This window comes from Cornus florida, unplaced genomic scaffold, assembly GCF_030987335.1.
Source record: "Cornus florida cultivar Cherokee Brave unplaced genomic scaffold, ASM3098733v1 CherokeeBrave_3.0.0_Hap2_Chr09, whole genome shotgun sequence".
Taxonomy (NCBI): domain Eukaryota; kingdom Viridiplantae; phylum Streptophyta; class Magnoliopsida; order Cornales; family Cornaceae; genus Cornus; species Cornus florida.
The window spans coordinates 27,752,454-27,775,163 of record NW_026775579.1 but is presented as its reverse complement, the minus strand read 5'-3'; the positions used below and the strand labels follow the sequence as shown (position 1 = coordinate 27,775,163).

The following is a 22,710-nucleotide window of genomic DNA, read 5'->3' as shown; positions in this document are numbered from 1 at the left end:
AATTAGTCAATTATAATTAATTGTCAAAAAAAAAAAAAAGCAAGAAGAAATATTAAATACTAAAACTCTTCAAGTAAGAATAAATATTATTTATGGAAAAATATTGGCATGCAAGTGATTGGTGTTTGCATTTTTTATTCATGATTGAATTTGTGATAGTTATATGTTACATATATTAAATTTTTTTAGAACTGAATAAATTAATTCACCAATTTTCTCGTAAGCCTTTAGGAAGTCAGGCTTCATTTAAGGTAAAGTATAATCCTTCTCATATTGAATATGAATATAACAACTTAAATCTCTTGTTTCCCTTAAGTGGATTATGTTGTGATGCAATGGACTTTCCATCATTTGTTTTCAAGAAAGAAAAAAAAAAAAAAATACACAAGTTTTGGCATTTTCGGTGTGGTGTTTTTTGTATTAAATTATTATTTATTTATTTATTTATTTTTGTAGGTTTCAACAATTTGAGGACGGAAATGATTAGAGCTTTTCTAGGATAATTGATGAGAAAATTTGTGAAGAATAAATTACCAAATAAATTTGGGAAGAATATGCAAGTTGTGACAACTATATTTTAAACTTATAATTGGAAGCCAAGCATAATTTATATATTTATAATTGTTGTTTTGTTTTTGAGATGTGAATTTATTTGTATAAGTTCAAAAAACAAATATTAAAAAAACAAAAAAATAAATAAAACAGTTTATGATGTGTTACAATATTACTATGTCTCTACAAATATATATATAGTGGTTTATATAATAGCATATTATATCATATTTCATTTCTACACTTAAATTCTTCAACTTATTATTTTTTATAAGGATTTTTTTTTTGTAAGGATTTTTTTTTATTACGTGGATTATGCATGTGCACTTTTGCTAATACTGGAAAAGGTCCATGAATTTCTTTGGTCCATGAATTTCTTTCACTCTACTTAAAATGTTCATACCGCTTCATAATGGTTTCTACAAAACCACCTTTGTTCTAGTTCTCACCATCTTCCTCCAAAAAAATCCTATCTCCAAGCTCAATATTTTCATACTTATCTCTACATTCAAATTAATGTCTTGAGTAATCCACAAAGGGACTTGAGAAAATAAACTCTCTTCTATAAGGGCCGGCCCTGGCCCAAGGCGGCCAAGGCGGTCGCCTTGGGCCTCAGATTTTAGATTGAGGCCCATAGGGGATGGAAAAAATAAAAAATAAAAAAAAGTTAGAGCAAGTTTCAGACGACAAAATCTGCTTCCACACTCTGCAAGGCGCAGCCTCCGCCATCGCCTAAGGTGATGAGGTATGTTCATCCTCTCTCTCTCTCTCTCTCCTATCTCTTTTTGCATGAATCGATCTTTTATATATGTTTCTTTGTTTCGTTAATCTCATCATTTGATTTGTTCTAACTTTGGTTCGTTTGATTCGGGCCTTTACCTTTGTTCCAATAGTGAAAAGTAGCTAGGGTACAAGAGCTGAATGAATATATTATGGTTCTCTTAGTATTTTAAAAAATGTGTGCCTTTCTACATGTGTCTTTCATGGTGATCGAGTACATAATCTATGGTATGTACTTCTTTTTTCCCTCTCCCTAAGTCCACTCCAATCTCACAACAGCAGCAACCATACCCCTTTTCCTCAATTTTTTGCATTTTCACATTCAATCCCACGAAAATTAAGGATCCCTTCTAGTGGGTTGAGGAAATAATTAACTTTTTCGGTCTCTAAATTATGCTCATACTTAAAAGTGCCAAATTAAGGGTTTTATATTTATATTTATATGAAGATACATTCCACCATTATTGATGTTATTTGAAGTTGGCTCAGCAAGAATTTCAGTTAATAATACTGTCAAAGCACTTGCCATCAGAATGTACAAACACATGGAAATCAAGAGCAGGCTTTAACAAAACAAAAGTTAATGGTTTTTTTCTATTAATTTGCATAGGTATTCTGTAGCAATGATCAATCAATCACTGCGGGTAATTGGCTCCCCAAAAAAAACACACACAAAGTGTAGTGTGCTTAATATAAAGAATGAAAGACAAAACTATATATGATAGTGGATGCCACATATAACCTAAAAGTCCCACTACTTCTTTAGTACTACATTTATATAGTCACCTCATCTTCACATATGTTTGTCATCTGTAATCATCAAATTTTAGTGGCTATATAAACAATGAATGTAAAAGAAGCTGCAATTTTTTGTTCTTTTCATTTTTTATTTTGTGCCTGTGAAAATTTCGGACTCTTTAATTGATAAATTTATTGTTATTAGTTGATTGTCTTATACACACTGCACATGTGCACAATTATTTATTGGTGGTGACAAAAATTTATAGTTATTATTAGTTAGTTGTCTTAAGCACACTGCACAGACGCACAATTATTTATTGGTGGTGATAGATTTATACTTATTAGTTAGTTGTCTTATGCATACTGTACAAGTGCATAATTATTTGTTGGTGGTGATAAATTTATAGTTATTAGTAACTTGTCTTATGCACAATGCACAGGGGCACAATTATACTAGCTATAAAATTTGAAAACATCGTGTTAAAATTTCGCACTCTTATAATTTTTTTTTGCGCGTGTGATACTAAAGGGCCTCACATTTGAAAGTTCGCCTAGGACCTCTCAAAATATTTGGAATCTCATGGCTGGCCCTGATAGGAAGGAGATTGTAGAAGAAGTGAAGAAGCAGATGTGGTTGGCAGGGCCTCTCATATGTGTCAGTCTATTACAATTTTGCTTATAGCTCATCTCTCTCATGTTTGTGGGCCATCTTTGGGAGTTGGCTCTCTCTGGTGCTTCAATGTCCACTTCTTTCGCAACCGTTACTAGTTTTACGGTGTCGGTAAGTTGGGTTTCTCTTCAATTTTTGGTAATTAAATGGCTTCTATATTCTCCTATTCTTTGATGTGTGTTCCTTTGGAGTTTTATTTAGGTTTCAGAAATGGTTTTATATGTATGTGTGTCTGTATCTGTGCATATAATATATGAGTAGTAAATCCATTAATTCTACATATTTTTTGTAGCTTGTTTGTGAATTTGTTTCTCTTATTGATGTTGATAACCATAAATAAATATATATGTGTGCGTGTGTATTTGTACACATCTTATATTGTGAAAATGCTCTGTAGCTTGGAAATAAGTTGAATTTCTTTTAGAGGATTTTGGAAAAATAAGTTGAATCTTTCTTTATTTCTAATTAAAATATTCAAAAAAGTGGGAAACTTGATAATTTCAGTAATATCATACTTGCTTGTTTAGATGTGAATTTGTGATCTTATAGTTTCTTCTGTATATAAAAAAATGTGTTCCAATATTGTTTGGCAAAAGGGTTTCTCAGTAAAATGGGCTAGTGGGTTCATTTACCTGATTGTAACATCATCTTTTAACTGTAATAATTTGATATTTCACCATTTTAATGCATTGATTTTTTATTGTTTGAAATCCATTCATTTGACAAAGCTAATTTTGCATTAAATTTTTTATGAATTGTTCGTCCAATCACTCTTTTTTTTTTTTTCTTTTTCCCTTCCTATTTGAGTAGATGGGAATGGCAAGTGCATTGGATACATTTTGTGGCCAATCCTATGGAGCAAAGCAATATTATATGCTTGGAATACACATGCAGAGAGCTATGTTTATTCTTTTACTTGTGAGCATACCCCTTGCATTCATCTGGGCATACACTGCCCCATTCTCAAGATCCTGCCATATCAGATGAAGCTGGACTTTATGCAAATTTCATGATTCCTAGCCTTTCTGCATACGGCCTTCTTCAATGTCTCATCCGGTTCTTACAAACTCAAAACAATGTCTTTCCCATGATGCTAAGCTCCAGAATTACAAATCTACTCCACATCCTTGTATGTTGGGTCCTGGTGTTCAAATCTGGCCTCGGTAACAGAGGAGCTGCCTTGGCAAATTCAATCTCATATTGGATCAATGTGTTATTTTTAGCACTTTATGACAAGTTCTCTCCTTCATGTGCAAATTCTTGGACTGGTTTTTCGAAGGAGGCCCTGCAAAATATCCTCACTTTTCTTAGACTTTGAGTCCCTTCAGCTGTCATGGTCCAGTAAGTTTCTACTTCTTAGTGGTCCATTTCATTACAAAGACTGGAAAATAAAAAAGAACTCTGAAATATACATCAATAATTGCAATGCTACAATTACTTTTTAGTTTCAGACAAGTTTCCTCTATTAAATTTTTTTTTTTTTTTCCAGCAATTGGATGTTACATAAGTATATAGTCATGCTGATCCTTATTCTGTCACCGTGTACATAGACTATTAATGTGATCTCTACTATTGATTAGAATAGCATGGAGTTGTGGTCATTTGAGATGATGGTTCTATTATCTGGTCTTCAACCCAATCCCAAGTTAGAAACTTCAGTTCTTTCTATCTGTAAAAATTATCCATTTATCTTCCTTGAATTTTTAGAACACTCAATTGAGAAGAATTGTTTTCTAGCATACTCTATGATCTTAATTACTAATATAATGTTTATTTACATCCCCAGCCTTAATACATCTATGACGGTTTGGATGATCCCAGTTGGACTCAGTGGTGCCGTGAGGTCAGTTATACCATACTGAATGTAGTGAATCTCTCTTTCCTCTGTGCCAAGGCTTTGAATTTTTGACATCATTTTTAAAATTTTGGCAATGGATTTCAATTTGGAACCGTTTCAAATTCTTTTTTGGAATTTTTTGTCAACCATTTGTTCTAGTGTGAGTTGGACCAGGTTGAATTGGATGATGCAATTGGATTTTTTTTTTTTTTTGATAAGTAATAATAAATTAAAAAAGGTGTTCAATAGGGGAACATGTCCCGTAGACATAAGAGAAACCGGGGTCTAAGGGCCCAAAGAATTCAAAAAAGAAATTAAATCAACAGAAGAGGAACACGAACTTTTGTTCACATAATTAAATAGAGAATGAATAATAAAAAGTTTCAGAGTCGCTGTAGACGACTCCTTCCCTTCAAACATTCTACTATTTCGCTCCTTCCAGATATACCACTAATATAATGTGGTACAGATCTCCAATAATCATGAACACTCCTACTCACACGACAACCTCTCCAAGCATGAATCAGCTCCTTAGTAGAACGTGGCATTACCCAGCACATGCCAAATAGGTCAAGAATGAGATTCCAGCAATCGTGCACTACAGAGCAATGCATTAGGAGATGATCGACTAACTCCCCATCCTGCTTACATATGCAACACCGATTAACAAAAAAAATTTCCCTTTTCCTCAAATTATCGATCGTCAGAATCTTATCCCAAACAGTAGTCCATACAAAGAATGCCACCCTAGTAGGAGCCATAGAGCGCCATATAGTCTTCCATGGAAAATTAGACAAACATAAGAACAAAGACCTTACTACAAAACGCTTGTGAGAGGGGGGAATCCAAATCAAATTGTCATAACCCATGCCAATTCCTTCCTGCCGATACAATTGATCCAAGAAAATGCTCACCTCTTCCAACTCCCAAACTTGAAATTAACGCCGAAAATGAACATTCCACGTAATCCCACTATTATCAAGTCGATAGCAGTTAGCTACTATGGCATGTTTATCAACTGCAATACTATATAATATGGGAAACATATGACATAAAGGCTGGTTCCCACACCAAAGATCTTCCCAAAAAATGAACGCAACTACCATCATGAACTCTGAATCTGATATGAGAGGAAAAGGCATCCCAACCTTTCCGAATGGATTTCCAAGCCCCAACTCCTGCCGAAATAGAAACCGGACGTGTAGTCCATCCGCCAACATCTTCCCCATACCTGTAAGTAGGAGTGGCAAAAGTTGACACGACCCGCCAATACGACTCGAGTTAAATGGGTTCGGGTTGACCTTAAACGGGTTCGGGTCATAAACGGGTTGACACAATTAACCCGTTTAGTTAATCGTGTCGTGTTTGGGTTGAGGGGTTCAACTCGTGTAACCCGTTTATACACGTTTAACTATATACGTCGTAAGTAAATTTCTGTTTAAGTTTTAAAATTATTATATAAACTTGTGTTTTATAATTTAATCTTTTATAAACTATAAACTATTTAGTAATTTGGTTGATTAAAATTTTTTTTTTCATATTTATTATTTTATTGAGTATTATTAATAATATATATATATATATATATATATATATATATATATATATATATATTGTAAATAGATCATTAAACAGGTTACACGTGTAACCCATTTAATAGACAGGTCGTCTTATTGTTGAGAGTTCCTGACACGATTATTAAACAGGTCGTGTTCATGTTGAGCTGTTTAGTATAATACCCTTAAGTTGACAAGACACGATTACGACCCGCGAACACAAATTGGCACCCCTACCTGCAAGATACTAATCTGTGCCAAGGACGATGAATTTCCTTCTCGTATCCCCACAACCATTTGCCCTGAAGAGCTTGATTAAAAGGAATTAATCGTCTAATACCGAGACCCCCCGATTTTATAGGCTTGCATACTTGCTCCCATCTAATAAGATAATACTTGAACTCATCTCCCCTTCCTCCCCAAAGGAAATTCCTTTGAATTTGTTCAATTCTATCAGCAACGGAGTATGGAATTTGGAACAAAGAAAGAAAATAAGTGGGAAGGCTTGATAAAGTGTTCTTCATAAGAGTTACTTTACCCCTCTTGGATAAGTATTGCTTCTTCCACCCTGCCAACCTCTTTGCATACTTATCAAGCACAGAATCCCAACTCCCCACTAACTTAGAAGAAACCCCTAGGGGCAATCCCAAATAAGGGATAGGAAAGGAGCTCACCCTGCACCCTAGAACTGCAGATAAAGAAGAGATGTCCTGTACATTCCCGACCGGGATAAGCACACTCTTGGCCACATTCACCTTTAGCCCGGATACTACCTGAAAGCAAGCCAGAATGCATCTCAAATATCTAAGTTGAGACAAATCTGCATCACAGAAAACCATAGTATCATCTGCAAATAGTAGATGTGAAATCTCCACTTGATTGTCAATATCTCTTCCCACCCGAAATCCCTTAATGAGACCAAGATTCTCTGCCCGGCGCATAAGTTTACTTAAGCCCTCTATAACAATAAGAAAAAGAAAAGATGACAAAGGGTCACCTTATCTTATACCCCGAGAACACCTAAAGAAACTAGTTGGAGAACCATTCACAAGAATTGAGAACTTGATAGACGAAAGACATGTCTCAATCCATGTCCTCCATCTACTTCCAAACCCCATTCTTTTAAGTAAGTAGAGAAGGAAATTCCAATTAATATGATCGTAAGCTTTCTTAATATCAAGTTTGCATAGAACTCCTGGAACACCACTACGCAACCTTGAATCCACACATTCACCAGCAATAAGAACTGAATCAAGAATTTGCCATCTTCCAACAAAGGCATTCTGGGAATCTGAAATAATTCCATCCATAACTTATCTCATTCTATGAGCAAGCACCTTAGCTATGAGTTTGTAAATATAACCCACTAAGCTAATAGGACGAAAGTCCTTAATATCTGAAGCATTTCCCTTCTTAGGGATAAGGGCAATAAATGATGCATTGAGCTATTTTTCAAAAACACTAGTAGAATGAAACTCCTGAAAGGTACTCATCACTTCATTTCTCATAACTGCCTAACTTTCCATCAGAAAGCGCATAGTTAACCCATTTGGCCCCGGGGCTTTATCACCATTACAACTGGATAAGGCCTTTAGAACTTATTCTTCAGTAAAAGGAAGCTCTAGCCTATCTTTCTCCAGCACAGAAATAGCCTCAAAAGGTAGACCATCAAGCTTGGGTCTCCAGCCTAAAGGTTCTGTGTAAAGTTTCTGATAAAAAGAAACGATCCCGCTGCGCACCTCGTCCTCCCTCCACAACTCCACGCCTTCAACCTTTAGACGTCCTATATGATTGCTCCTTCTGTAAGCATTAGCAAGTCCGTGGAAAACTTTTGTATTACAATCTCCCTCTTTCAACCAAAGAGCTTGGGATTTTTGTCGCCACGAAATGTCCTCCATACAAGCAATCTCAGCAAGAACTGCTTGACAGGAAGCTCTCCTTATACAAAAAGACTCCACATTCCCACCCGCTTCCTCAAGCCGATTAATCTCAGAAAAATCAGCAAAGTCTCTATTCTTCCTCCATTCAAGATTCCCAAAGACATTCTTATTCCACTGCTTAAGAGCGAGTTTGAGAGCTCTTAATTTCTGTGTTAATATGAAGCTAGGCGCACTTGTAACAATCGCTCCCTCCCACCAAGAATGAACTGTCCCTTGGAAGTCCTCCACTCTCAGCCACATACTCTCGAAACAGAATGGGGTTCTTCTAGAACACAATCCCCCACAATCTAAAACTAAAGGAACATGATCAGTGGTAACCCTTTCTAATACCGCCTGAACAACATCTGGGAATTTTTCTTCCCACTCCCCAAAGATAAAAAATTTGTCCAATCTTGAGAGAGTAATTGGGTCTCTACCATTAGACCAAGTATAGGTTGCACCTTCCATTGGAAGATCAATGAGAAGGTGCTCATCAATGAAGTCAGAAAACTGATCCATATCTATGGACCTTCTACCCCCGGTAGACCTCTCTGACGGGAACCTGACTGAATTGAAATCCCTACCCAAACACCAGGGTAAAGAGCACAGTCCTTGAACGTGGCTTAGTGCCTCCCATAAAATAGGTCTCTCAGCATCAACGATCGGTCCATAGACCCCATAAAAAACCCATATGAAATTATCCTCTTCCATCTTAAACTCACAGGAAACATAAAATCTCCCCTTCCATACATTCAATTTGGACAACCACCTGCTGTCCCACAACTAAAATACCACCCGAAGAACCTGCAGCATCTAAAGCCTCCCATTCCACAAACCTTCCTCCCCACAAACTTCTAACCACCCCGTCAGTAATGGATGCCATCTTGGTTTCTTGCAAACAAACAACCTGGGCCCCCCATTTCCTTAAAGCTACCTTCACCACCTTTCTTTTATTCAGGTCATTGAGATCGCGAACATTCCATGTAATGATTCGTAGCTTCATTAAAAACCAGTTGAGATTAACTCCCCTCCCCCCTTCTTCACACTCTTACTTCTAGTCCTGCCCCTGTCCATCACCACGCCTTTCTTTTGTCGTAATTGACGTCAGAGATGAGATTCTTAATCTTGTGAATCCCTTTCCAAGACGATATGGGCTTCGTGTTTATAACTTCATTAGTGACTGCTATCTCAGTTCCAGTCACAATTGCTTGAAGAAGAGATAAAGTCTGAGCATTATTACCTTCTAAAGAAACTCCCAACAACTCACTAGTAGTTCCAATGTTATCAACCACCCAATCCCTCCCTAAATCAGTAACCTCATCATTAGGTCTCACCACTGCCAGGGGTTCCACCACTGATATGTTAGACTCATCCTTCAGCTAAGGTTGAAGCTCAGTAAAACAGACCTGTTGGATAGACCTTAAGTCATCAGCCACCTCCTCTTCAGTCTTTCTGTCATACTCGTAAACAGAATCTAAGTCTGTAACATAATCACCCAATCCAACAATACTACCAACCTCATTCTCCTCATCCGTTGCAGAAGGCATACATTTAAGACCTTTCAACGCAACATTTAATCGTAGCTCTTTGAACAGAACCACATCCCCATCATTGGACAGCTTAAACTGCAAGTCTCTTCCCATACTGACTGTTACTCTTTCAGACAGGTCATTTACATTGCCAACAGTAACCAACTGTCCAGGAGGATCAAACTTACAACCTTCCTTACCATTTAACCCATCATTACGTTAAGAGTTCAAAAGTGGCAACCCATCCATCTTCTCCGTAACTTCTGCATCACCCCTCATCACCTCACAGGAAGGGGTAGAAGAAGAGGGTGGATCAGTAAAGGGCTCCGAAGATCTGAAGACATACCTAAACCGTTAGTAGATACCCACTTCTGCTTTTCTTTTCTTGACCACCAAACTCCAGGAAAATGGCCCTGACACGGAGGTCTAGTGCTTCCCTTTGACTGTGGATTAGCAGAAAAGGATGTAGAAGAAATGTCAACGCAACACTGAGAATGACGAAACCCCTTGTCAGCAGGTCGTACACCAGCCTCAACAGCAGAGATATTCATCCATCTCCTCTTCTCCGGCGAGTTCAAACAGTTTCGGGGAATCCATTTAAGCGTGGGCTCTGCGAAGTACTTATAACATGAGAGTGAGGTGGGCTAGGCTTAGATTTAAGAAAATAGATGGGCCCCCACGTAGTCTTAGTTATTGAATTGCTTAAATGTTGCCCATTATGCTTGGGCTTTGCCAAAATAAGAGAGCTGGACTTCTCATTCAAGACTGAAATTGAAAGCTGGTTGCTGGTCCCAATTAACGGCCCTTTTAATTTTCTGAAAGCTGTGAGTTAGCCCATTCAGGACTGAAATTGAAAGCTGGTTGCTGGTCCTAATTAACGGCCCTTTTAATTTTTTGAAAGCTGTGAGTTAGCCCATTAAACAAAAAAGGCCCAAAATGTGCAACAAGCCCATACTTAGGCCCATTAGTGGCTATTGGATGAGTGGCTCCATTAATGCCACGATCTTTGCCACGTGTTTGGTGATTTTTGAAACGGTCAAACCGAGACGGTGGGCGCTGATCAAGGGCATGATTGACACGACTCCTGGATCTGCTCTTTCTACTCCCTTTAGGCGCGTGGGCATGCAATCGGCTGTTTCCTTTGAAGCCCTGACAGAACTGTAACTTCCGATGACCCCCTTTGATGATCGTTGCAGCACTCGGGAAGTAAGAACTCTCCCCAACACCATAGTAAGACTTCGGGAGGATACGAGGTGTGACTTCCTGAACAAATTGACCTTAAAGGCCACTCTTTTATCCTCAACAAAGATGTGCTCTGTCATCATTTTTTCGGCGGAGACGTAGAGAAGGATTCTCTCTCCACTCGCCGAAACGTTTGCCTCAACACCTCTAAATCCACCACATAGATTTCCGATTGCTTTAAATAACATATGGCACCACAGATGAAGGGGCAAGCCAAATAACATCACCCTCTATACGCTATGATCCTTCACTGCAGAGCATCCAACCGTGAAATACCACATGTCGATGGACAACAATGCTTCACCCCATCTCTTCCTTCCTTCATCCAAAACCCTTAAAGCCTCTTGCTCCGATGGAAACCTGAACAGAAAAAGATCGTCGGGAAGGGAAGAAACTTTCACTCCGCTTAAAACCTTCCAAGCTTTCGTAGCCGTCGCCTCAATCCCTTCAATACACCCCACATCTCTGTCAAAACGACCTACTAGACATGATCGCAAAGCAGATTCACGTTCCTTGATGCTTTGATGATCAACCCTAAAGACCGAGTCACCACTTATGGAACAGCTTTTGATTTCACCATCGAAATTGAGACGAGGTAAGGATGCAGCACTGAGATAGGAATGAAGCAAAACAAAATTCCTTGCCTTGAAGCCAAAATTCAAAAGCAAAGAACAAAAATGCAAACGGCAGACGCCGGAGTGAAAGACTCCAATGTCAAAAAAAGAAGAGAGAGAAGAGAGAAAAGTCAAGCATGGTCAACATAGAGTTAATTATTATTAATTCCATAATGCAATTGGAATTTAAAACCATGCCTCCCATTTTCCTTAATTAAATCTGTACCTTCCAATGCAATAATCTTTTCTTATATAGCACACGAGTCTCAAATGAGTTAGGGGCTGGGAATCCTTAAGCTGCACGTTTGGCAGTGCGTGTCGTCTTAGTGGTGGCTATTACCGAGGGCATTTTGGTTGGATCGGTCCTAATATTGATACGTAACATCTTGGGCTATGCTTACAGTAGAGAAAAAGAAGTGGTCAGATATGTAGCTATAATGATGCCAATTATTGCAACATCCAACTTCATGGATGGACTCCAATGTGTTCTTTTAGGTCTGTTATACATTTATAATATCATATAAATTATCTTTACTAGGCAAATTTGTGAAATTATTTATAGGCAAAGAAATATATAGATAGGGTTGCAAACAGGTTTCAAATGGTAATACCATAAGGGGTGATTCATGTGTTGCTTCTCATTATGTTAGGCATATTTTCATGGATCCCTGTGGGAGAGATAATATTTACAAAATTTTGAAAAAGAGTTCACCTTGTAATTATGGAGAGTAGAGAATATTACAAAAATTATTTTGTTGCCTCTGATACTCAACCAATTGTCTAAAGATAGAGCCTTGTAAATATATAGTCAATCCAGTCAACTAGTTTCTTAAATTGAAGTCAAATTTATGTGTTTTTGTTAACATTTAGGTTCTATTAGAGGATGTGGATGGCAGAAGATGGGTGCTTTTGTCAATCTCGGGTCATATTATCTTGTGGGCATTCCTTTAGTTATTCTTTTAGCATTTGTTTTCTACATTGGAGGAAAGATAATTGTTTGTGGTTTTACTTTTTAGTGGCATATGTTACTTTTCATCTTCACTGATTTTTTTATGCACTTCCGTCGAAACTGTTTCTTTTAGGGTTTTTGGTTGGGGATTATATATGCACTTTTTGTGCAAATGTTATCTCTTCTTACCATTACAACACGGACTAACTGGGAGCTAGAGGTAAACACTCTACCCTTTTCAACCTCCCTTTCATCATCTCATTTCAACCTCCCTTTCGTCATCTTATTGCCAAAATTTTAAAAATGATGTCAAAAACTCAAAGCCTTGGCACAGAGGAAAGAGAGATTCACTACATTCAGTATGGCATAATTGACCTCATGGCACCACTGAGTCCAACTGGGATCATCCAAACCGTCATAGATGTATTAAGGCTGGGGATGTAAATAAACATTATATTAGTAATTAAGATCATAGAGTATGTTCGAAAACAATTCTTCTCAATTGAGTGTTGTAAAAATTCAAGGAAGATAAATGGATAATTTTTACCAGATAGAAAGAATTGAAGTTTCTAATCGGGGATTGGGTAGAAGACCAAATAATAGAACCATCATCTCAAATGACCACAACTCCATGCTGTTCTAAGTAATAGTAGAGATCACATTAATAGTCTATGAACACGGTGACAGAATAAGGATCAGCATGACTATATACTTATGTAACATCCAATTGCTGAAAAAAAAAAAAAATTAATTAATAAAGGAAACTTGTCTGAAACTAAAAAGTAATTGTAGCATTGCAATTATTGATGTATATTTCAGAGTTCTTTTTTATTTTCCAGTCTTTGTAATGAAATGGACCACTAAGAAGTAGAAACTTACTGGACCATGATAGCTGAAGGGACTGAAAGTCTAAGAAAAGTGAGGATATTTTGCAGGGCCTCCTTCAAAAAACCAGTCCAAGTATTTGCACATGAAGGAGAGAACTTGACATAAAGTGCTAAAAATAACACATTGATCCAATATGAGATTGAATTTGCCAAGGCAGCTCCTCTGTTACTAAGGCCAGATTTGAACACCAGGACCCAACATACAAGGATGTGGAGTAAAGTGTAATTCCGGAGCTTAGCATCATGGGAAAGACATTGTTTTGAGTTTGTAAGAACCGGACAAGACATTGAAGAAGGCCGTATGCAGAAAGGCTGGGAATCATGAAATTTGCATAAAGTCCGGCTTCATTTGATATGGCAGGATCTTGGCCCAAGGGCTTGAGAATGGGGCCAGTGTATGCCCAGATGAATGCAAAGGGTATGCTCACAAGTAAAAGAATAAACATAGCTCTTTGCATGTGTATGCCAAGCATATGATATTGCTTTGCTCCATAGGACTGGCCACAAAATGTATCCAATGCACTTGCCATTCCCATCTACTCAAACAGGAAGGGAAAAAGGAAAAAAAAAAAAAAAAAGTGATGGGACGAACAATTCAAAAACAATTTAATGCAAAATTAGCTTTGTCAAATGAATGGATTTCAAACAATAAAAAAGCAATGCGTTAAAATGGTGAAAGATCAAATTATTACAGTTAAAAGATGATGTTACAATCAGGTAAATGAACCCACTAGCCCATTTCACTGAGAAACCCTTTTGCCAAACAATAGTGGAACACATTTTTTTTTACATATAGAAGAAACTATAAGATCACAAATTCACATCTAGACAAGCAAGTATGATATTATTGGAATTATCAAGTTTCCCACTTTTTTGAATATTTTACTTAGAAATAAAGAAAGATTCAATTTATTTTTCCAAAATTCTCCAAGAGAAATTCAACTTATTTCCAAGCTGCAAAGCATTTTCATAGTATAAGATGTGTACAAATACACACACAAATATATATTTATTTATGGTTATCAACATTAATAAGAGAAACAAATTCACAAACAAGCTACAAAAAATGTGTAGAATTAATGGATCTACTACTCATATATTATATGCACAGATACACACATATACATATAAAACCATTTCTGAAACCTAAATAAAACTCCAAAGGAACACACATCAAAGAATAGGAGAATATATGGGCCATTTAATTACCAAAAATTGTAGAGAAACCCCAACTTACCAACACCGTAAAACCAGTAACGGTTGAGAAAGAAGTGGCCATTGAAGCACCAGAGTGAGCCAACTCCCCAAGATGGCCCACAAACATGAGAGAGATGAGCTGTAAGCAAAACTGTAATAGACTGACACATGTGAGAGGCCCTGCCAACCATATCTGCTTCTTCACTTCTTCTACAATCTCCTTCTTATCAGGGCGGCCATGAGATTTCAAATATTTTGAGAGGCTCTAGGTGAACTTTCAAATGTGAGGCCCTTGAGTATTACACGCGCAAAAAAAATTTTAAGAGTGTGAAATTTTAACACGATGTTTTCAAATTCTATAGCTAATATAATTGTGCCCCTGTGCATTGTGCATAAGACAACTAATGTGATACCCCTCGGATCCGAGTCACGGGTTGATCAGGCCCGAGCCCAAACCCGAGGGAAATATCAAACAATTAATATATAATCGAACACAGAATACAAGATGAAATAAATAATAACCATAAGCTGGAAGAATACTAATTGAAATCCTCAAAATATCATTAATGAAAACTATTAAATCCAAACTCCAAAACTCCATAAGTTACAACTCGGGAATCCATTTAGTGGACCCCTTATTAAAATCCCAAAAGAAACTAAAATATCCGAAATAAAAGCTAAAGGTAAACATAGCAAAGATTCCTACGTAGTCGGAGGAATGAATGTCTGTATTTGCTCTGCACGTCCAAGCTCTAACCCTGGAACTGACGAACACCTGAAAAATAAGAGAGAGTGGGTTAGGCCCACATACAAGTCCTATTCAACTACGATCCAAACAGTAATCCGATACGCAGATACATCCTAGAAAAACTCAACAATATCTAGAGTAGTCCGTATATGTATATATAGTACACACTATAGGACGCTCGCTAGTCCAGCAGGTCTGTCTCAGCCTGAGTAGAGATACCATGCAAATCGCACAATAATATGGTCATGTGTACCTAGACCTACCAGGGTATAACACCTATGTCCAGTTATCCATCCTAGGCGATATACGCGCCCTAACCATGGTCCTGAGACTCAAGCTCATACCATGATACCATATAATAAATATATAAAGTCCGTACTCCTCCTAATACAAAATACCATCCATCTGTGTAGTGGCCTAGTATATGTATAATCATCCGTCCTGAAACCTTATTAAGTCATCCAACTACTTTGTTGACCTGACATAAGTAGGTAATGGACTTAACCTATATGGTTAATCCATACCTTAATCCAAATTAAGTAGGACTTAAGGTTTGATCCAGTCCATACCTAGTATGTCACCGTCCCATACCAGTACATACAATCCTCCAGTTTACACGGTTGACCAAACAATGATAAATGCATATCAATTATACTCCAGAATAAGCACACATGCAAATCTAATAAGTGTAAGATCAAATTATACATCCGGTATATGATCTAGAAATCACATTCTAGTCCTTTAAAATGTTAGAGGAAAACACAGCATCTAACTCCTTTAAAATAGTACCATAACTTGATGCAACAAATAATATAGTTAAACATCAGCTAATTTCCATTTAAGCATACCTATATTTTTCCAGAATATATAATATATGCTTATACAACAGTTGAACCATGAACAACAGTTTAAAATTATGTTAGAAACCAAAGTGCTTTATAGAAACGGTAAGCAACGTCAAGGTATAATTCAACCTTCCACATGCAGTGTATTAATTAACTGTAAATTAATTCATGCTTCAAAATTTATATTAATATGCTTCCCAATCCTTTTACATCTCTAGAATAAATTTTATAAACCATCCACAGCCCTTGGAACTACTCAGAAACCTTCCTACAGGCCAAACCGAACCCAAAACCATGTAAAAACCAAAAGCAGAGGCTGGAGCCGCCTCCACTGCATGTGGAGCTGCCTCCAATGCATGTGGAGCCGGCTCAACCTATTGTGGAGGCGGCTCCACCCTTGGGGTGAGCCGGCTCTGCTCCACTGTGAGCCGTTGTGCGTAATCTGATCATCTTCTTCGCCTCCGGTGAAGTTCAGAGGCTCTGTACAATTTTTATAACTTATTCTAGAGTTCAATTGATGTCCTAGAATCTATTAAAATCATGCATTCAATCCAAGACATATAAGGCTAACACGTTTAAAAACCCATGCAAACAGATTCTTAATCAAGAAACTTTCTACACACAAGACAGATTCATACAACGAGTTAACAGTCGATTTAACCATGCATCTGAGATTTATATTAACTTCAATTAATCTGTTTTAATGCTTAATTACTCCCTGGAGTCTAAATAGGCATGCACAGAACACGAATTAAAGGGATGGAGAAGAATAGTGACTTGCCTTTGAGTTTCTGATTTGAAACTCTAAATTGCCGTCTTTGAAACTTCTGTCCACGTCTGAGACTCCTGTTCTACACCTCAGGTGCTCTTGGTTCAACCCAGAAGCACTCCGTCCAGTGTATCCTTGAACCTCTCCGTTAACGTCCTAGTTTCCACTCTCTATATCTCTCTATCTCACGGTATAAGTATCAGTGAATAGGGTTTTGTTTTGTAACCCTAAACCAACGTAGAATTTACATATTTATAGACTTTAAAATTCTAAACCCTAATCCTTATACAACTCGGCCCATTGAACAACCTAGGTTTAACAGTGCTGGCTACATCCGTGTAAATAAAACCCTAATATAACTATATGTGTGCCTCCCTAAAACAAATAAATTCAATTAACTTAATTCAATTAAAACAACTAAATTACATCAGTCAAATAATTATCTATAAATAAATCAATTCAATTAAAAGAAGTAAATAATTAAAGACCATTAAATCACCACAATGAAAACAATTACAATTAACACATGATCACGTCAACAATTAATACAAATAGAAACAAAAGGTCAGTTACATAAAAAAAAAAAAAAAACAAATAAACAATTAAATAAAAATAAATGCTATTAGAACACTTTAATAAATACCAGAACTATCCTTTTGAAATAAGGGGTATTACAACTAACTAATAACTATAAATTTATCACTACCAACAAATAATTGTGCATATGTACAGTGTGCATAAAACAACTAACTAATAAGTATAAATTTATCACCACCAATAAATAATTATGCGTTTATGCAGTGTGCTTAAGACAATTAACTAATAATAACTATAAATTTTTATCACCACCAATAAATAATTGTGCGCATGTACAGTGTGCATAAGATAGCTAACTAATAATAATAAATTTATCAATTAAAGAGTGAAAATTTTTCATAGGTACAAAATAAAAAATGAAGAGAACAAAAAACTGCAGCTTCTTTTACATTCATTGTTTATATAGCCACTAAAATTTGATGACTACAGATGACAAACATTTGTGAGGATGAGGTGACTATATATATATATATATATATATATATATGAGGCTGAACTTGTAGTACTGAAGAAGTAGTGGGACTTTTAGGTTATATGTGGCATCCACTATCAAATATAGTTTTGTCTTTCACTCTTTATATCAACTACAATACACTTTGTGTGTGTATTTTTGGGGAGTCAATTACCGCAGTGATTGATTGATCATTGCTACAGAAGACCTGTGCAAATTAATAGAAAAAAACCATTAACTTTTGTTTTGTTAAAGCCTGATCTTGATTTCCTTGTGTTTGTACATTCTGATGGCAAGTGCTTTGACAGTATTATTAACTGAAATTCTAGCTGAGCCAACTTCAAATAACATCAATAATGGTGGTATGTATCTTCATATAAAAATAAAAATAAAAATAAAACCCTTAATTTGGCACTTTCAAGTATGAGCATAATTTAGAGATTGAAAAGGTTAATTATTACCTCAACCCACTAGAAAGGATTCTTAATTTTCGTGGGATTGAATGTGAAAATGCAAAAAATTCATAGTTATCAAAATCGCGATTCTAAGTTGTAGAATCGCACGATTCTACGACTCAGAACTCAAAATCGACTCAAATCGCAGCAGAATCGCTTAATTGGTAGAATCGGGGGTAGAATCGTAGAATCGTACGATTCTATACAATTCTACCGATTCTATCAAAAATGGGTGTTTGGGGCCTTTGGGAGGGCCTTTATAATATTTGGTCTTTGGGCCTTAATTGTATTAGTTGTTTGGGCAGGTCTGGCCCAAAACTTACCAAATTATATGTTTTATTATTTATTTTATAAATTATAAAATATAAAGTAACAAAACCAAAACAGAAAACCCTACTCTATTATAGACTTAGAAACGGGAAGTCAAGACTCAAGAGTGGGGAGTGAGGAGTGAGGACTGAGAGGAGGCGGCAGTGCAGAGGCCTCTATAGAGCAGATCGGATCCATTCCATACAGCAGCAGGTTCGGCGGCTCGGTCAGGTATGTTCTATACTAAGAATTATTTTTCTCCCTCTTTTTTTTTAGTATGAAATCATGGATACAGTGAGTGGGTGATTACTGATTGCTATTCTCTAATTCTTCTCCAAATCTTCGTCCAGAAAATCTTATTAACCTTGACACCCTTTAATTTCATGAAATTTTAGCCAGCGGAATCACAAATACTGCATTAATTTTTACAAATTTTTAAGCCAAATAATATTTTGATCTATCTGATATTGTTGTTAAAATTACAGAACCAAATTTGAATTGAAACTAGTAGCAATAAGTAAATAGCTACACCATAAAGGCTGTCTTGTAAACATTAAATAGTAACATATTTCATTCAAATACAGAGGCCATTATATATTGTAAATCATTGATTGTGTCTTGAGTTCCTTCCACTGTGACAATGTAAAAGGACATCCAAAAGTTGTTGCCATCTCTCCCGCCACAAATAAAATCACATCTTTATAAGACTCTGAACTCTTTCTCTCTCTCTCTTTTCATTTTTTTTTTCCTACTCAAATTCCATTATCTTTCACTTGCACAAACCCACATGAATTCTCACTCACGGTTACAAAGAAAGACTGATATATGAATAAATAATACACACAAAGAAAGACTGTAACCCACATAAAAAATTGGAACTATTCAACTATACATAATATTAGGTTTATCTAATAGGTGGGAATAATAAATTAAATTCGATAAAATCATTTCATAACTATTTGGTACTAAGTATATGGAAGAAGAACTGGAATAGCTTACCAGGGAATTTGAATTTAGCTATTTAATTAAATAGTACTAAGAAAAAAAAAAAAAGGATGTCCTGTAAACATTACAAGTGGTCTGTGGTTGAGTGCCCCAAGTTAAAGCGGTTTGCAATTAGAATTCATTTGGTGATGAGTGCCCCGAGTTAAAGCGGTTTGCAATTAGAATATTGAGTTTAACATGTAGCTCTTCGGGATGTGAAAGGAACTGGAGTGCCATTGAGATGGTAAATTATCGAATAATGCATAGTTCCAAAATTTTAATAATGTCATAGTTTAATTTTAAGTTTTAACCTTATTGGCAATATATTTAGGTGCATTCAAAAAGGAAAAACCGGTTGCAACAAAAAAAACTGAATGATTTGGTATTTGTTATGTATAACATAAAATTGAGGGAGAGGCACGTGAAAAGACAAGCCGTCGTAGAACCAATTTGTTTCTTCCGATGTTTCTTTCGATGATGAATGAATTACCGAAAAAAAGGATCTGGTTCTTCCAACAAAAACTAAATGGTTAAGGGTTCTTGATGACAAAGTTCAAGAAGATGATATCGATGAAGAAGATGAAGTAAAAAGGATGACTAGGACACGTAAGAACTTAAAATTTAAACTTTTATTATAATATTGTATAAATTATTAAATTATATTAATTTTCTTTCTTTCTTTATGCTTTATAGTTGAGGAAATTTATGCAATTGATGATAATGAAGACATGGAGCCATTAAATCCCGTTGATGATGCTAATGAGGAAGATGGTGATGATGAAGAGTTCAATGATGACTTTATGGATATGTAATTTTAGTTTTTAACTTTAAAGATGGATGAGTTAGAACTCTATGTTATTTTGAGCTACATTCTCTTTTATTTATATTCGGACTTTGGAATATTGTTAGGATTTGAGATTTGTGGACTCATGGATATGTAATATTGTGTGTTTTGGCCTTATTTTGATTATATTTTACAGATCTTATTGTTTAAGAAGTTAGTTTTAATTATTTTTTCACAATTTGGTAGAATATTACGATTCACGATCCGATTCTGCGGAACCCAAAACGATTCTGCGTAGAATCCCGATTTTAACAACCTTGAAAAAATTATGAGGAAAAGGGGTATGGTTGCTGCTGTTGTGAGATTTTAGTGGACTTAAGGAGAGCAAAAAAAAAAGTACCTACCATAGATTATGTACTCGATCGCCATGATAGACACATTTATTAAAATACTAAGAGAACCATAATATATTCATTCAGCTCTTGAAAGCCATCACGCACAATCAGGGGCGGAGCCAGGAATTTGGTTCAGGGGGGGCATGTTAGCACTGATAAAATAAATTTTTTTCAAACATGACTAAAATATAATAGTGTAACAATAGTGGAAAAGAAAATAAATAAGAAGAGAAAAAAGAAAAAGAAGGTTAATTGCACATAAATTATGCATGAGTGGAAGAAAAAATAATTTTTTAAGAAGAAAATGAAATAAAAAATATATATATATGAGAGAATTTTAAAGGAAAAAATATACGTTAATTATAGAAAGAGAATATAAAAATTTTTGAAGACGACAAAAATAAATTTGAAGAATAATAAGGAAAAGGAATTATGAATTAAAGACATTTTTAGAAATAGATAATTTTATGGGGGATAATTTTATAAATTTTATGGGGGTGTTTTATAAATATTTATAAATTATATGCATAAAATAAAATAAAATAAAATTTAATGGATTCAGGGGCAGTGGGGTCATTTTATTAATTTTAGGGGGGGCATTTTATCAATTTTTATAAATTTATGTATAAAAAAAATAAAAAATACTATTGGGGCAGCATGGGCAGGGGGCAGCTGCCCCCCTGGGCACATGCTGCCTCCGCCCTTGCGCACAGTGACACACACAAAACCCTAGCTACTTTTCACTATTGGAACAAAGGTAAAGGCCCGAATCAAATAAACCAAAGTTAGAACAAATCAAATGATGAGATTAACTAAAGAAAGAAACATATATAAAAGATCGATTCATGCGAAAGGAGAGAGAGAGGGAGAGGATGAACATACCTTGTCACCTGAGGCGATGGCAGAGGCTGCGCCTTGCGGAGTGTCGAAGCAGATTTTTATTTTTTACTTTTTCCATCCCCTAAAATCCGAGGCCTGCTTGTACTTCCTAAAACAAGGAATCAAGGGATGAGGGTGAGTTTGTTGCTCACTTGCCTTGTTGTTGTTGGTGGTGGGCATAAGTAGTGTAGCGGCACATTTATATACATGATTTTTTCACTGATGATTATGCACTAATGCAGTAATCTTTGATGTTTAGATTTGGGTAATTCAACCGTGTGTGTGTATATATATATATATATATATATATATATATATATATATATATTCTTATATATTATGTATGAGAAAATTTTCAAGCATATGATATTATATATATTTTAATGAATTTTACGCCGTATATGTTTTTTTTTATTTTATGAATCTCTCTATCTTCACAAGATAATAATACTCTCTATATATTTAATTGGGAATTAATTTGGTAATTCGATATTTATTATGGGCATTAAATAATTGTTTTAAAAAGTACTTGGTTTTTAGTCTCTTAAGTGACGATTATCACTATAATGAAGGGCTTTATAATTATATAAAGGTAATCTGTCCATTTTCAGATTCGTTTATATATATATATATATATATATGTTATGTTGTTCACATTCCTCATAAAGATATGCTTTAAAAATAGGTAGCTGTTATGTCTGAAATATTGACTCCATCATCACCAGCTGTCTGAATTAATTTTAAAAAAAGAGGAAAATCCAAATTTTTATTACAAAATCTAATAAAAAATTTACATTCCGAGCAATGGAAAATGAACCCTTCACATTTCACCCGGCAGGCGTGGCAGTACGGTGATGCACCTGCTTCTTTATAAGGCGATTCAGCTACTAGAGTGAGGGGATGTTCCTTGTGAAAGGTATGTAGCATCTAAGTACTGAGGTTTGATTGTTTTAACTTTGAGTATTTTAATGAATTATATATTTTGATCGTATGTTTCTGAGCAATCGAGTCACATCAATTG

General features: G+C 35.7%; 2 long non-coding RNA genes and 1 pseudogene across 2 annotated transcripts; 2 read left to right on the top strand and 1 right to left on the bottom strand.

Moving 5' to 3' along the window:
* Window positions 1-1,150: 1,150 nt before the first annotated feature.
* On the top strand, window positions 1,151-14,104 carry LOC132273624 (protein DETOXIFICATION 16-like; annotated as a pseudogene).
* An 875-nt stretch (window positions 14,105-14,979) lies between these two features.
* LOC132273231 (uncharacterized) lies at window positions 14,980-21,908 on the bottom strand. The gene is made up of 2 exons (XR_009470055.1): window positions 21,693-21,908; window positions 14,980-15,248 (listed from the first exon to the last, which is right to left on the bottom strand). It is a non-coding gene; the product is annotated as an uncharacterized LOC132273231 (long non-coding RNA).
* Window positions 17,036-20,620, top strand: LOC132273623 (uncharacterized). Its single transcript, XR_009470192.1, has 3 exons — window positions 17,036-18,878; window positions 19,963-20,237; window positions 20,325-20,620. It is a non-coding gene; the product is annotated as an uncharacterized LOC132273623 (long non-coding RNA).
* Window positions 21,909-22,710: the final 802 nt, after the last annotated feature.